The 4,907-nt window shown below is 36.9% G+C and overlaps 1 pseudogene; it reads right to left on the bottom strand.

Moving 5' to 3' along the window:
* Positions 1-392: 392 nt before the first annotated feature.
* Positions 393-1,178, bottom strand: LOC109492928 (annotated as a pseudogene).
* Between the last annotated feature and the right edge of the window lie 3,729 nt (positions 1,179-4,907).

Genomic DNA, 4,907 nt, shown 5'->3' with positions numbered 1-4,907 from the left:
GGGGTTTTTTGGAGTTTTGTTATTTTTTGTTTGTTTTTGCTATAAAGTTATGACTTCTTTATACATATTTTGGACATTAACCCCTCATCACAGGTTAGTATAAATTAGTTCCTCCCAAGGGAACCTGGGTGGCTCAGTTGATTAAGCCTCTGACTCTTGGTTTCAGCTCAGTTTATGATCTCATGGTTTGTGGGATCGAGCCCTACATCTGTGCTGACACAGTGCAGAGCCTGCTTGGGATTCTCTCTCTCACTCTACCTCTCCCCTATTTGTACCTCTCTCTCTCTCTCTCAAAATTAATAAATAACCTTTAAAATTTTATAATTGAAATTTAAAAAAAAATTGTTCCTCCTATTCTGTAGGTTGCCTTTTCAATATATTATCTCCTTTGCTGTGCAGAAGCTCTTTAGTATAGTCTCATGTTTTTATTTTAGCTTTTGTTGCCTGGGATTTTGATGTGTTAACTCTTTTTTTTTTTTTAACTAGGCAAAAACTTTATTAACCTTGTTTCAAAGTTTATTCCCAGGTTTCTTCAGCTTAATTAGCTGCAAAGAATGAATTGTGTATAAGCAAAAACTGAAAAGAATGGCAGTGTCCAAGGAGCTTGGGCTTAAAATATTAAAGATCTAGATTTTAGTATATCCATGAAAAAATTTTTAAAAAGCACTCATAATATAAAATAGCAGCTCCCAGTAACTTCTTCAAGTTTTATTTTCTTCAGAAGTTGACTCAACTCAGTTTGTTTCCTTCTTGGAAGCTTCATCAAAATTTTCCACAAGATCTGGAACTTCATCATCATCCCCTCTGGTAGTGAGTGGTGCTTTTCATCCACAGATTCTTCCTAAACTAGTCAGACTTGCTGTACCACGTTGGTTTAAGATCTTGGGTAGCACTTCTGTCAGCTGTTTGGTCTCAGGGTGGCCTTTTAACAGTCAAAGTGTTTGCTGCCAGGGATGCCTGGACTTAGGGTTGTTGAAGTGGATCACTGTTCCCTGGTTTGTGAACATATTCATTTCTTCAGTGCTAGAGATACTGTTTACCCCTAACTTCTTTAAAGAGAACTGAAATTTGTTATCATCTACTATAGCCTTTCTATGAACCACCTTCTGTCAGCTAACAGTTCTTTTCCCACCAACGTGCACTTGTGCTTGCAGTTTGCCGAGTTTCCCCAAACTTATGATAGTTTATTGCTCATGATAGTTTATTTCATCTTGGAACAGAAATAGGACCATGTGGGGGACTAGGGCTGGCGCTCAGGAGATCTCAGGTAGACCAGCTGAGATTAGGTGAGCTCACATGGGAACACAAAATGGCAGCTAACTCACTGATTTTTAAAGGTTCTCTTTCCACATGAGTACAACCAACCACTTCCACTCCCCATCCCTACCACCACTAACCAAGATTTTAGAAATCACGGCATTCACCTCAACTCCTTCCACAACATGCAACCCATACAGATGGAAAATAAAACCTAGAGTAAGCAAGTGATATTTTCCAACATCCTACATTCAAACCTTACCCCGTCAGGGGTGGCGTGGGCCTCTTATTCACCCTAAATCAGAATTCTACCAGTGGGTTTGGAGTCTTATTAGCAAGCCCACTATGTGATTCAGCAAATCCCGGGGCCTGATTTTTCCAAACATCTGTCTAACAAGACAAGTTTCAAAATATTTTTCTAGAAAATGCTGACTACAAGGAAATGAAAATAGGCTATTTCATGCATAATAAAAAGAAAAAATCTAATAGATTTTAGGAGCCCAACAGAGAATTAGATTAGTAGAATTTACATTCAAATGAAGGTAATGGGTATTTTTTCAATGTTCTCATCATTTCTTCACCAACTTAAAGGCTAGTACTGATATAAAGCACTACATAATTAAAAGTTACCTGAAATCCCAAATTGCTGGCCAACAAATCAAAGTAATTCACACTTATGGAGTTTTTCTTTCAAAATTAGTAAGGCAAATGGAAATCCCAACCATTACATTATGCCTAAATAACCTAACAAAGTAGTTACCATCCTGACGAGAATTCTGACTAAAATGATGTACTAGAACCTACCCATGTTTTGCATAGGGAGGCAGTACAGCTTCTTGTGAAATGCATATGCAGGCCATTCATTATGCCTGGCTTCAAATCCTGGTTTCATAATTTACTAGTTAGGTGACCTTGCAAATACTGCCCATGAAGCATCTAAAACCAAACAGTGCTAAATGCTAACACTTTAAAGGCTTAAAGGCTTTTATCCAAAACACTGTTGGAGAAATAGAATTTAAAAAACAAACCTCAGGGCACCTGGGTAGCTCAGTTGGTTAAGTGTCTGACTGCAGCTCAGGTCATGATCTTGCAGTTCGTGAGTTCAAGCTCCACATCAGGATCTGTGCCGACAGCTCAGAGCCTGGAGCCTGCTTGGGATTCTGTGTCTCCCTCTCTCTGCCCCTCCCCCATTTGCACTCTGTCTCTGTCTCTCAAAAATGAATAAACATTAAAAAAAAATTTAAATAAAAAACAAGTCTACTCCCAAACCAGAAAATCTTTCTGCAAAGGTAGAAGAGAACAAAGACAATTTTACTATCAAATAAGCATTAGCATTAAAGCATAATGTGATACACATCACAGGAAATCTGCTAAGAGATTGTAAAAGGCAGAAAGAAGTTTCACCCTCTTATATAGCCAATAGAAACACCCATTATATACATATTCTCAAAAATAAAAACAAAAACCCATAACCAGTCCTCAAGTAAGAGGACTAGATAGGACCACCTGTCACACAAGTTCATCCTAAATTCACCTGGTAATTGGGGTGGTACTCTGTGTTTGCTAATTGTCTTTGTCCAAAGGAAAAATAAACTCATATCTTTATGACAAGAAGTAGCATTACATTGCGCAGGTAGACACTGCCAGAGTCAGACTCCTATCTCCCACAATAACTGGTGCTCTATCTTCCCTGATGGTTACATTTCAAGGGGTTGGCTCCCAGGTCCTTGAGAAAGATATTCCTGGGTTGTACGGCTGGTAAGACATTTATTTAGCTGCTTAAAAAAATTAACATACATTTCAAAGCTACCAAGAAAGACCTCAATATTACAAGTTTTCTAAAGTAAATGCTCTAGGAAAAGGGAGGCAGTGGGAAGTCTCTTCTTTAATTTTCAGTTAGGAGAAGTAAGCTTCTTATTTTTAATTTGTATTTGCTCTCATAATCTCAAAACTCTTAAGGAAACCAAACTTTATTTATTTAAAAATGTAAACTGAAGTTCTACAAGATTCTCCTTTGTAAAATTCTATTAAGCTTATTTTTCTTTCCTTTTTTTCAGAAAAAAGAATCAATGTTTTTGAACCAAATAATAACAAGGCCCAATTGTCACTTAAGGTGGGATAAGTGTCATATATTATTCAGTTTAATTTAGCTATACATTAGCTACAATTTCTGCTGTGTTGTTTTCCATATATACATTTTTTTTTTATTTTCCCTTATTTTTCACGAAAGCTCTCGTCACGGGAGCACACTGCTGACAGTACCAAGGGCCTCTTGCACCTGGCAGAATGAGAAAATAAGGAGGTAAATGAGTAAGAGAACGAGCAGCCACTGTCTTCCTTTCGACATTCCTAGAACATATTCATCAAATACATACTTAATAATATTTCAAAATCAATGAAAGATAGCAGCAATTTCTTTTGATAAAGCTGCCAACGCTTTTAGTTTCTCTCTACTCCATACTTTGGCCTGCCCTCGTGTATCTATTAGTAGGTTCACAACTATGCACACAGAAAGACTCACATAAGCAAGCTCTTAGATCCAACTGTCTAAAGATATACAGGAGACTATTAAAATTCACTATTTTAAGGGTGCCAAAAAAGGTAAGGAGAAGTGTGTCATCTCTACTAGAATACATTATTTTCAAACACAAGAGACTAAAAATGTTTAAATAGAGTATGGAAAAGTCATTCATAACCTCCTCTTCCTTTCTTTTTTCAATAGACCCAATAAGACTATAGTGATATGATTTTATTTACTCGTCATCACAAATAGAAGGCGACCTTGGCAGGAGCAATATTATAAGCAAGAAGAATAAACCAACACTGATGTGGTATAGTTTGGAAAATATAATGAAAATTACTTCTCTCATCTCAGCCTGGAAATTTTCCTGAAATTACGCCATTAGTGCTTCATTATTTTAACTTCTTAGGAATACCAATTAAAATACATAGGCCTCCCAAAGAGATAAGATGAGGCTACCTTCATGGTCATATGGTTCTCAGGGAGACTAATATCACAAGATATTTACAACAATGAAGCCAAGCTGACAAGCAACGATATAAGGGTACTTTTGTGAGGCAAATTCATCCCAAGGTTAAGTTCTGACACAATACAATCTATTTCTGAAGGACAGTAGCAGGAAACCCTTAAGGAGACATGTGAGGTATCTGCACATGTGAAGGAGATGCTCCCAGAAAGAAGATTTCTGAAAAGGGAGAGAAAACAAGGACCATAGCCCATCTTTGCCATCTGTGTCACTTTGCTTTCATAGATCAGGTAATTCAGAACAAAGTACAAAAGATATATATCGTCCTTGTCCTTCCAACAGTCAATAGCCAGTCAGATGAGTGGATTCAGTGAACACTAAAATGCAAGTGTACAGACGAAATAATTTTCACTATAACAAAAAGTATTATTACTGCACTTACCCTGTAAACAAAATGGCTTAAAAGATCACATTATGCCTTCCTTAAGAGATATTTCAACTACCTTTTGAAACATTTAAGATTTAAAGGAAGTTCTGTTTTTGTGTTTCTTTTTGTTTTTTAGCGCAAAATATTCCAGGTTTATCTTACACTTTCTGTATCCCAGTCCTGAAATCATTCATTTCTCTAGGCTCCCCTGGGTCCTGGTAGGAGGAAAGCAATAG

This window comes from Felis catus, chromosome D2 (assembly GCF_018350175.1).
Source record: "Felis catus isolate Fca126 chromosome D2, F.catus_Fca126_mat1.0, whole genome shotgun sequence".
NCBI lineage: Eukaryota > Metazoa > Chordata > Mammalia > Carnivora > Felidae > Felis > Felis catus.
This window is presented reverse-complemented; position numbering and strand designations above follow the sequence as displayed.